Source organism: Mustelus asterias, chromosome 20 (genome assembly GCF_964213995.1).
Source record: "Mustelus asterias chromosome 20, sMusAst1.hap1.1, whole genome shotgun sequence".
Classification (NCBI taxonomy): domain Eukaryota; kingdom Metazoa; phylum Chordata; class Chondrichthyes; order Carcharhiniformes; family Triakidae; genus Mustelus; species Mustelus asterias.
This window is the reverse complement of record NC_135820.1, coordinates 39,294,270-39,306,330: the sequence shown is the minus strand read 5'-3', so window position 1 is coordinate 39,306,330 and position 12,061 is coordinate 39,294,270.

The following is a 12,061-nucleotide window of genomic DNA, read 5'->3' as shown; positions in this document are numbered from 1 at the left end:
TTGCACTTGTCTCTTCCATTGTTATCTATCTAATCATTGCCAGGGTATCACTCCAATCTCTTCAAACTTTGGCTCAATTACTTTGCCCCCCCCCCCCTCCTATTTCTCATCTCCATGCTACCCCTTGATGCCAGAGTTAGCACAGTGTTAGTTTTCACATGTACACCATTACCATCTTCAACCCTCTGATAATCTATTATCAGGTTATTTATCCAACATCCAGTACCAGAAGAGCAGAAATTTCCTCCTAGTAAGTTTCTGAAGATTGAAGCTATTGTCTTTAGCATCCACTCCAACTCCATTCCAAACTACGACTCAGCGGCACAGTGGGCGGCATGGTGGCACAGTGGTTAGGACTGCTGCCTCACAATGCCAGGGATCCAGGTTCTATTCCAGCCTTGGGTGACTATCTTTGTGGAATTTGCCCATTCTCCCTGTGTCTGCGTGGGTTTCCTTTGGGTACTCCGGATTCCTTCCATCACCCAAAGATGTGTAGGTTAGGTGGATTAGCCATGGTAAATGCACAGGGTTACAGGGAAAGGGTGGGAGGGAAGGCTGAGGTAAGATGCTCTTTCGGAGAGTCGGAGCCAACTAAATAGGCCAAATGGCCTCCTTCTGCACTGTAGGGATTCTATAATTCCATGGTTCTGTGGACTGCAATTCTCTCCTGAGAAATTGTTTGAGCCTAAACCAGACTGTTCACAGCTCTGTTGTTAGATCTGGCCTTAAGGTGAGATTCTGACCATAGAGTTGCACCATCACTAAACTGCCTGTTCCCACCTCCATAACATCATTTGATTTAGCCCCTGCCTCAGCTCACCTGCTGCCAGCATCTTCATTCATGTCTTTCTTACCTCTGGAATTAACAATTCCAATGCACCTTTGATTGGTTTCCCTAATTGTACAATCCAAAAACTGGAGGTCATCCAGAATGCTACTGCCCGTCTACTTACTCACACCGAGTCCTATTCACCTACCACTTACTGAGCTACAAGTCAAGAGTCAAGTAATGCCCTGATTTTAAAATTCTTATCCTTGTTTTCAATCCATCCATAGCTTCGCTCCACGCTATCTGTGTAATCTCCTTCAGCCAGCAACATTGATGCTATCGCCACTCATTTAATTCTGGCCTACTGAGCATCCCTAATTTTAATTACTCCACCACTGGTGGCCATGCCTTCAACTGCCTTGGCCCTAAACTCTAGAAATTTCTCCCTACTCCTATCCAATTCTTGACGTCAGTTCCTTCCTTTAAGACATCTTAAAGCCTACCTTGTTGATCAAGTATTTGACATCCAGTCCCAATATTGCATTTCGTAACTAATTTTGCTTTATAACACCTCTTCTCAGCAACCTTGAGACATTTTCTTATTTTTGAGGTAATATTTAAATATCAGTTGCTGTGTTTGTATTTACTGAATCTCTTTCTGCTGATACTTTCCTCCATTATGTTAGGTTACTCTGGCATTTGAATCATCATCTGAAATGGCCATCACAAGTACTTGTACTCGTGATTTAGATGAACAAGATGAGTTTGTGGCTTTTAAATGCAGAAGAAATAATACCCAAGGCATTTTGTTCACTTTCATCACCACACTGTTTCCCACATTTTTAGAGAAGGCATCAGTTTCACAAGAATGCCTTTTAAATGGCAATTTAATCTACTGCATGATGACCCTTGGAAAACCTTTGCAGCAACATAGAAGTCAAGGTTACCATCACATAAACGCTTTACGTAACCAGATCCCACTAATGCACTCCAGGGATGGCTGCCACATCAGACAGTCTGCAATGCACACAAGTATCAGGAAGGTGGCAAATGCTCCATTTGCAAATAGGCAACATCTTCATCACTGTGGAAAGATACAGAGCCTTCACCCAGCTGACAACATTCCCAAGAACTTAACGAATCGCTGAGTTCCTCGTGTCAACTTCATGGCCAACGCTAACAGAAAGGATTTTTACTCAATCAATGTGCATATGATACCTGACCACAGAAATATCATCAGGCACATCAAAGCCTGCTGTTTGGCAAGCAGCCAAGTGGCCTTCATTATTCAGGAGTATTGAATACTTGAGCAGGTATGATCGCCGGAGCTGGGTAGCTTTTAACACCACGATCAATCTCTGCCTCCATGGTTGCAGGGCCCACCAAGGAATTTCAGAGGAGAAGCTCAGTTTGGAGGTGTGAGCACCTGTTTGTTGTTTTACATCCATCACCTCTATCTGTAAAAAAGCATCATCCAGCCAGGGTGCCAAGAAAACTGTGCACAGAAATGCAATAATTGTGCATAATATTGAAATAGTCCATCCCAAAGGCCAGAGGCAATCCTAACTTAGGTTTGTGACTTACTGATAAACTGAATAAAGGAAGTGATGAACACATGCACTTTTAAGTTCTTCCTGAGAGCAGCAAACTTTTTGGCCCAAGTACAATAGTGACTATGCTGGTTTGGTTGACACCTCCCTCCATGAACTTTATCCTTGCTTTTACTGAAGGTTTGGCCTCTGCTCCAAATAAAGTGAACCCGCTTTGGTACACCTGCCAGCAGCAAGCAGGAGCTCCAGCTCCCTGGCATAAAGTAGAAATTGCCATGTCTCCACTGTGCATAACTAGTCCATTTTCTGCTACGTCTTCAATGGAGAGTTAAGCCCTTCAACAGCTGCTATCCCAGCGGAGCATGTTACAAGGGGTGAGGGTGTGTCGTTGTACTCAGGGGTTACCCCAAAAGATGCGCTGAGAATTGCTAGAAGTCCCTAAGTAAAGACTGCAACGGAATTGCCTGCATAGTTCAAACTTCCGATGGGCAATTACCCTTCTCCTGGAATCATCCGATGCTCCAATCTAAATCGGAAACTTCGGATGGTTCCGACATTCTTAGACAACAAAATGGTTATGCAGTGTGGTGAACCATTATTGGTTCCCACCAGGTAGTGCTGAGCCATGGTCTGGCCAGTACTATGAGTCTGTAGATATGTTACTGTTGGGGTTAGGGTTGGGCTGTTCTACCTGTTAATATAGTCGTTATGGTACACCCCAGTCGGCTCCGCCTCCTGGGAGAGGTATAAAGGTCACTGCTCTGCCTGGTGACCCTTTAGTCTGGGATCATATACTGTATATGGTAGCTCTGTTATTGTTGGCAATAAAAGCCCTTATTTCCCGAGTACATCCAGCCTCTCGTGTGTTATATCGCGCATCATGCAGCAAAAGCTAGAAGGATTAAAAGCACTTCTAACTTTGAAAAAATATTGTACTGAACCCCCCCCTCCTGATCCCCCACAGTACACTCCGACTACCCCATCGACACCCTGATTATCCCAACCGCTGAATAATCTCTGACTACTCTCCTAACCCACCAACTACCCTCTCAACCGTCCTCCTACCCCTGATTATCCTCCCATCTATCCTACACACCCCCAACTAACCATCCTCCCCTTGCTCCCATCCTGCCCACTCAACCCCTGCTCCCATCCTACCCACCTAACCATTCTCCCCCTGCAACCATCCTGCCCACCTGACCATTCAACCCCTGCTCCCATCCTGTCCACCTCCTTTTCATTCCTCTCCCTGTCTTCTCAAATTGGCTTGGACTTTTAAACTTACTCGCTTTGTGGCAGCTCACACTATACGAACAAGGTATGGCTTCCTTCCCTCTGATGCTGCTGCCCAGCACTGAAGACCTTGGGAATTGGCTGCATGGCACAATTGCACAATTGCAGGCCCAAGTCCTATAGCAAATCAGGTGTGAAATGTGCAGCTCCCAAGTATGGTGAGTAAAAAGGAGCGCTCCTTGGAAATTCTGGTTCATTCAATGTATTTTTTTAAGTGATTCTTAAAACGGCATCTAAATGGACACAGAAAACTGGGCTTGCTTATAACTTATAACTGGGCGGCACAGTGGCGCAGTGGTTAGCACTGCTGCCTCACAGTGCCAGGGACCCGTGCTTGATTCCTGGCTTGGGTGACCTTGCGGAGTCTATATGTTCTCCCTATGTCTGTGTGAGTTTCCTTCGGGTGCTCCGGTTTCCTCCCACAGTCTGAAAGAAGTGCTGGTTAGGTGCATTGGCCATGCTAAATTCTCCCTCAGTGTACCCGAACAGGTGCCAGAGTGTGGGGGATTTTCACAGCAACTTCATTGCAGTGTTAATGTAAGCCTACTTGTGACACTAATAAATAAACTTAAACTTGACTCAACTGCAGGATTCGGATATACTTGGGAATTGGGCAAACAAAATACAACCAAGAGAAATGCACACAGGGACAAAAGAAAATTCAGGAAGAGACTATTACTTAAATGGAAAGGAAATAAAGTGCATGAAAAATAAAAGAAATCTTGGGGACCTGATTGATAATAAATTGAAACTTTGGCAACAGTGTTGGGTAATCGTGAATAAAACTAATCAGATGTTGAGATGGAGCAAAAGGTTAATGTAGAGGTAATCCTGCCTCTTTATAAATCATTGCAGTAACTGTGCTCAGAATACCATGTGCAGTTCTTGTCGCAGCAACACAGAAAGGATCTTGCTGCAACTGAAAGGAGACTGAAGAGAGCAACTAGGGAAGTGGAGGGATTATATTATTAGGAACTATTGTGTAAATTCAATGTGTACTCACTGGAAGAAATAACATTGTGAGGTGAGATAGTTACTATTTATAGGACTCTAAAGGGAGTAAATAATGTAGACTATGATAAATTTATTTCACCTTGTACAGTTCTTTAGAAGCAGAGGACGCAGTTTATGTTCATAGTGGAGTAAATTAAAAACTGATCTATAGAATCACTAGGGGAGTTATAACTCCCCCTACACACACACGCAACAGGTGGGCTTTGTTTGGGTGGGATGTAAGAATTTTTAAAAATGCACGAACCCATCTCTGCCCTATCTGCTTTTCTATATTAATTCCTTGGATGTGGGCATTACTGGCAAGGCCGCATTTAATACCAATTCCTAATTGCCCTTGAGAAGGTGTTAGTCTTGAATAAAACTCTTTAGCCTGTTAGACCATGTTAGAGGGCAATTCAAGGTCACCAATGTTGCATGCATCTGATGACACATGTAGGCTTGATGAGACAGACCATGGCGGATTTATTTGCCTATATTAATGAAGTAGATGGGTTTTTACAACAACCTGGTAGTTTCGTGGTTACCTTTACTTGAGTTTTTTCTTATTCCAGATTTATTTAATTGACTGAATTTAAATTCCATAGCTGCTGTGGTGGGATTTGAGCTCAGGCCTCAAGGTTTCTGGATTACTAGTCCAGTAGCTAACCATTATGCTCAGCTATATTGGAGGTCAGACATGGGAAAGGGTAACAGACCCTTTCCCAGGAGATGGGTTAGCCATTTAAATATATAGCAAGGCTGTAAACTTCTTGTGTTCTCTGTATTCCAGGTTTAACACAGTCTGACTGTCTTTCTTGGGCCTCGGGAAGACTGAGAGCTAAAGGGATGCGAGGCCTGCAGTGTGATAGAGATAAGAAGCTTTCCAGCAGTGCTTGTGGACCTGGAGAAGGTGGAGTGCTTTCCTCCAGATCCACAAACCAACCTGCTTCTGACTCGCCTTCAGAGCAGCAACATCTCCTCCAACATGGCGGGTCTCCCCCGCTACTTAGAATCATTGCCTTCCCTCACCGTGGCCATCGGAATCATTGACCACCTCCCCTCACAAATGGCTCACCACCCCACATCTCTCACCCAGGATTTCCATCCTTCCTCCTCCCTTTCCAGACTCAAAGTCAACTCCCAAGATTGAATGCTTCCCAATGTATAGGGGTCCCCCCATCATCCAAGATTGTAGCACCCCAGCATCAACTCTTCCGCCCCCCTCTCCCTAGATCAGACGAGCCCAGGATGGACCTCAGCTAGGATTTTGCACCCCATGTCTGCCTTGTCCCAGGATTAGATGCCACACTTTGATCAGACCCATAGGATTGGACCTCATCCCAATGTCGACCCATCCCAGGACTGAAACCCTCAGGATTGGAGCCACCCATCTGTGCTATCAATATTCCAGTAACAGGCTTACTATCTGCTCATGGCCTGCAACCTCATCTAGAATGATATCAACTGACAGGGAGGTAAGCCTGCAAATCAGGTTGTCTTTTATTCAGATAACAAGAGGCTAAAAGAAAGAAACAGCTTGTTGGCCCAACCATAACACTTCACCCCCACTTAGAGTGATGATAAGAGTTAGTATTTCAATGAACAAATGGTCAATATATAGGACAAGCTTCCTCGGAAAAAAATGATAGAAAATCCTACAATTGTTTGGTACAGAGTGATTGAGTCATTTGTAACCCTCGATTGAGGGTTACAAGTTAGCATATTTTTTGGTATTTTTTGTCTGAAGTTCGTATAACATTTTAGGAAGTTATAATGTGATGCCAGTTGAATTTACATTACAATTTTAGTTGTTTGCAACTCTGCAAGTTTGACAGTTACATGTTCCAAAAATATCTCTTGTATTTTTAAGTTTAATGATCTCATTCCAATAAAAAAAAACATTAAATTTACTTCAAAAAGATGATGGCCGAAATTTTCTGGCTGTTCCAGTTGGCAAGATCTTTTGCTCCTGCTGACAGCTTCCCTGGCGGTGGAGGTGCAAACAATGGGAAAATCTGCTGACAATGACAGGACTGGAAGATCCAATCACCGGCCAATGGAAGGCTGCTTCTGCCACCACAAAACATGCCATGGGGGTGGGGCAGAGGGTGGTGGCAGAAAATACAGCCTGAAAATAAACCTGAACTAAGGAGAAACAATGAAAAGGGCTGTGGGCTCTTGTCTCCAGAAAAGTATTAGCCTGATAGATGGTGTATGACCGAGTTCAATAAGGTGGACATAAGGGTGGTGTTTTCACATTTTGGGAAGTTCAAAGCAAGGGGCATGAAAATAAGATAGACATTAAAAATCTAATAATATACTCGGCAGAAGTTTCTTTGCTCAGATTAATAAGAATACAGAACTGGCTACATTTAAGGGGATAATAGTCGAGACAAGTGAGAAAGGAATTGCAGGATACAATGATAGGGTGAGACAAATAAGGTGGGAGGACACTCGTGTGGAACCCCACAAACCCAGACATAGGCCTGGTGGACTAAATGGTCTGCTTCTAAGCTGTAAAATTCTATGTGATTTGATATAATACTTCCTGTCTATCAAATCACAGTTATCACACTTCACTTTTGGAGAAGAATACACATTCAGCACTGCAATACATTTGTCACATCAGCAGCCAGAACCAAACCTATTATTTTACTACAGCAGCAACCATTCCTATTACACACATGGCTGTAACTGGAAGAGCACATAAGAGATTATAGAAGTTTAGATGCTAATATATGATTTTTCCGAAATGATGCGCACAAAATGCCCATGAGGGAGGAAGTGGCCTTCAGTTGGTTTAATGGCTCAATACCCTGAAGAAAAGAAATAGTAAAAACTGGGAAATAAGAATACTGCTCTGAACTGTTTTTCCCTTCTGAGTTAGCCACCCGCTGGGCAGCCAAATTATTCCCACTTCTGCCAATATTGCAGAGTGGCGGGAAGACATTGGTCTTCCTTCCTAGTGCCTTCCCCCAACATTTTGTCAGCCTTGTTGTGGCCATTACGGAGACATGGTTAGAACAGGGACAGGAATAGTTGTTGGAAGTTCCGGGGGCGAGATGTTTCAGTAAGAGTAGGGAAGGTGGTAAAAGAGGTGGAGGAGTAGCATTGTTAATCAAGGATAGTTTAACGGCTGCACAAAGGCAGTTCAAGGGGAATCTGCCTACTGAGGTAATATGGGCTGAAGTTAGAAATAGGAAAGGAGCGGTCACGTTGTTGGGAGTTTTATATAGGCCCCCAAATAGTAATAGAGATGTGGAGGAGGAAATTGCAAAGCAGATTATGGGTAGGTGTGGAGGTCACAGGGTAGTTGTCATGGGTGACTTTAACTTTCCAAATATTGATTGGAACCTTTATAGGTCGAATAGTTTGGATGGGGCAGTTTTTGTACAGTGTGTGCAGGAGGGTTTCCTGACACAATATGTGGATAGGTCGATAAGAGGTGGGGCCACATTGGATTTGGTATTGGGTAATGTACCGGGCCAAGTGTTAGATTTGGTTGTGGGAGAGCACTTTGGAGATAGTGACCACAATTCAGTGTCTTTCATTATTGCAATGGAGAGGGATAGGGCCACACGGCCGGGCAAGGTTTCTAATTGGGGGAGGGGTAATTATGATGCGATTAGGCAAGAATTAGGGAGTATAAGATGGGAACAGCAACTCTCAGGGAAAGGCACAAATGAAAAGTGGAGCTTGTTCAAGGAACAAATACTGCGTGTTCTTAATAGGTATGTCCCTGTCAAGCAGGGAGGAAATGGCCGAGTGAGGGAACCATGGTTCACAAAAGAGGTTGAATGCCTTGTCAAGAGGAAAAAGGAAGTGTATGTAAGGATGAGAAAACAAGGTTCAGTTGGGTCGATTGAGGGTTACAAGTTAGCAGGGAATGAACTAAAAAAAGGGCTTAGGAGAGCTAGGAGGGGGCATGAGAAGTCCTTGGCGGGTCGGATCCAGGAAAACCCCAAGGCTTTTTACACTTATGTGAGAAATAAAAGAATGACCAGGGTGAGATTAGGGCCAGTCAAGGACAGTAGTGGGAACTTGTGCATGGAGTCAGAGGAGATAGGAGAGGCAATGAATGAATACCTTTCTTCAGTGTTCACCAAGGAGAGGGGTCATGTTTTTGAGGATGAGAGTGTGATACAGGCTGATAGGCTGGAGGAGGTAGATGTTCTGAGGGAAGATGTATTAGCAATTTTGAAAAACCTAAGGGTTGATAAGTCCCCTGGGCCAGATGAGATATATCCTAGGATTCTTTGGGAGGAAAGGGATGAGATTGCAGAGCCTTTGGCTTTGATCTTTGGGTCCTCACTGTCCACAGGGATAGTCACAGTAAGAAGTTTAACAACACGAGGTTAAATTCCAACAGGTTTATTTGGTAGCAAAAGCCACACAAGCTTTCGGAGCCTTAAGCCCCTTCTTCAGGTGAGTGGGAATTCTGTTCACAAACAGGGCATATAAAGACACAAACTCAATTTACAGAATAATGGTTGGAATGCGAATACTTACAGCTAATCAAGTCTTTAAGGTACAAACAATGTGAGTGGAGAGAGCATCAAGACAGGCTAAAGAGATGTGTATTATCTCCAGACAGGACAGCCAGTGAGACTCTGCAAGTCCAGGCAAGCTGTGGGGATTACAGATAGTGTGACATGAACCCAATATCCCGGTTGAGGCCGTCCTCATGTGTGCGGAACTTGGCTATCAGTTTCTGCTCAGCGACTCTGCGCCGTCGTGTGTCGTGAAGGCCGCCTTGGAGAACGCTTACCCGAATATCAGAGGCCGAATGTCCGTGACCGTTTACCCCAGTCCAATGCCAGCATCTCCACACAGGGATAGTGCCAGAGGACTGGAGAGTGGCGAATGTTGTTCCTCTGTTCAAGGAAGGAAATAGGAATGACCCTGGTAATTATAGGCTGGTTAGTCTTACTTTGGTGGTCGGTAAGTTAATGGAAAAGGTCCTGAGGGATAGGATTTATGACCATTTGGAAAGATGTAGCTTAATCCGGGATAGTCAACACGGATTCGTGAAGGGTAAGTCTTGCCTCACAAATTTGATTGAATTCTTTGAGGAGGTAACTAAGTGTGGAGATGAAGGTAGAGCAGTTGATGTCATATACATGGATTTTAGTAGGCGTTTGATAAGGGCCACATGGTCGACTCATGAAGAAAGTAAGGAGGTGTGGGATAGAGGGAAATTTGGCCGATTGGATTAGTAACTGGCTATCTCATAGAAGACAGAGGGTGGTGGTGGATGGAAAATTTTCAGACTGGAGACCAGTTACCAGCGGTGTACCACAGGGATCAGTGTTGGGTCCTCTGTTTTTTGTGAATTTTATCAATGACTTGGAGGAGGGGGCTGAAGGGTGGATCAGTAAATTTGCTGATGACACCAAGATTGGTGGAGTAGTGGAGGAGGTGGAGGGCTGTTGTAGGCTGCAAAGAGACATTGATAGGATGCAGAGCTGGGCCGAAAAATGGCAGATGGAATTTAACCCTGATAAGTGCGAGGTGATTCATTTTGGTAGGACAAATTTGAATGCGGATTACAGGGTCAACGGTAGGGTTCTGAGGAATGTGGAGGAACAGAGAGATCTTGGGGTTCATATCCACAGATCTCTGAAAGTTGCCACTCAGGTGGATAGAGCCGTGAAGAAGGCCTGTAGTGTGTTAGCGCTTATTAACAGGGGGGTTGAGTTTAAGAGCCGTGGGGTTATGCTGCAACTGTGCAGGACCTTGGTGAGACCACATTTGGAATATTGTGTGCAGTTCTGGTCACCTCACTATAAGAGGAATGTGGAACCATTGGAGAGAGTGCAAAGGAGATTAACCAGGATGCTGCCTGGTTTGGAGGGTACGTCTTATGAGGAAAGGTTGAGGGAGCTAGGGCTTTTCTCTTTAGAGCGGAGGAGGTTGAGAGGCAACTTAATAGAGGTTGATAAGATGATGAGGGGGATAGATAGAGTGGACGTTCAGAGACTATTTCCTCGGGTGAATGTAGATGTTACTAGGGGGCATAACTATAAGGTTCATGGTGGGAGATATAGGAGGGATGTCCGAGGTAGGTTCTTTACTCAGAGAGTGGTTGGGGTGTGGAATGGACTGCCTGCTGTGATAGTGGAGTCGGACACTTTAGGAACTTTCAAGCGGTTATTAGATAGCCACATGGAGCACACCAGAATGATAGGGAGTGGGATAGCTTGATCTTGGTTTTGGACAAAGCTCGGCACAACATCGAGGGCCGAAGGGCCTGTACTGTGCTGCACTGTTCTATGTTCTATGTTCCCACCCCTCAGTCCATCCTCACAGGGCCTGTATAATTCAGTCCTGCACCTTATCACATCTGTAAATCAAAGAATAGAGTTGTACACCTGCAAACCTCTCACACACAAAAATATGTAAGTGATATTGAAATGTGATAACTTGCAACTGAATGATGCTCTTCTTCCATCACCAGGTTAATCTGATAAGAGTTAATTTTGAATATCTTGCTTTGGGAGATTATAAGTTTCTGTAAGAAGTGAACTCAGAATTTGGGCTGAATTGTGCATCCACTTGAACGTGCCTGTAATCTCATTTCATTTTTGTTTTGCAATTTAAAGTCTTGGGTTCATTAACCGAAGTTTCTCTAATTTAGCATTGTCAGTTTTTTTGCAAAAATCAGTCGAACTGTGCCAGGCCACCTCATTATCACTTGTTTCTTCAATTATTTCAGTTACATTTCTATCTGGTTTGGCTGATTCATACCCTCATGGTTTTGGATAGAATGACCTTTCATTTTCTGCTGCTCGAAGAACTCTCTCTTGGGGTTAATTAAATGAGAAATAATGACCCAATTTTTGGACATTATTGATGGAGCAACATCCTTACTGACCCTAATTAAATGCTGACTTTCCAACAAGCTTTATCAATGAGAGGAAACAATTGTTCAATCAATGAGTGTGGAAATGCAATTTTTAATGACAGTGGAAGAATGATCTCCACTACCAAAGTAGAATACATAGTGAGAGCGGCACGGTAGCACAGTGGTTAGCACTGCTGCTTCACAGCTCCAGGGACCTGGGTTCGATTCCCGGCTTGGGTCACTGTCTGTGTGGAGTTTGCACATTCTCCTCGTGTCTGCATGGGTTTCCTCCGGGTGCTCCGGTTTCCTCCCACAGTCCAAAGATGTGCGGGTTAGGTTGATTGGCCATGCTAAAATTGTCCCTTAGTGTCCTGCGATGCGTAGATTAGAGGGATTAGCGGGTAAATGTGTAGGGATATGGGGGTAGGGCCTGGGTGGGATTGTGGTCGGTGTGGACTCGATGGGCCGAATGGCCTCTTTCTGCACTGTAGGGTTTCTATGATTTTCTATGATAAGAAATTGCTATTGCACAGTATTGTGGGCGGCATGGTGCACAGTGGTTAGCACTGCTGTCTCACAGTGCCAGGAACCCGGGTTCAATTCTGGCATCGG